Raw genomic sequence first — 367 nt, 5'->3', positions numbered from 1 at the left:
TGTTATGCCTGTTTTGCATGTTAAAACATTTGTCATACATTTATGCATTTATTTATACTTATGTATGTATATATTTATAGATGCGATTATAAATTCACACTTCATTTATAAAAGTAAAACTGTTTTCATATATTCACATAAGCAATATATCTGAATATATATTATTTCATATAATTATGCATATAGAATTATGTGTTTTTAAATAAAATTGTGCATTTATATACATCTTCTGTATATTTGATATCACACATGCTTCCATGCATACTTACATGTGTTTATATATACATTCATAAATTCACTTTATACATTCATATATACTTTTATATTTTTTATACATGCATGTATTCATCTATATACACATTTAAAC

The sequence above is a fragment of the Penaeus monodon genome, chromosome 31, assembly GCF_015228065.2.
Source record: "Penaeus monodon isolate SGIC_2016 chromosome 31, NSTDA_Pmon_1, whole genome shotgun sequence".
NCBI lineage: Eukaryota > Metazoa > Arthropoda > Malacostraca > Decapoda > Penaeidae > Penaeus > Penaeus monodon.
The sequence above is the reverse complement of the archived record's forward strand: the minus strand, read 5'-3'. Positions refer to the sequence as shown.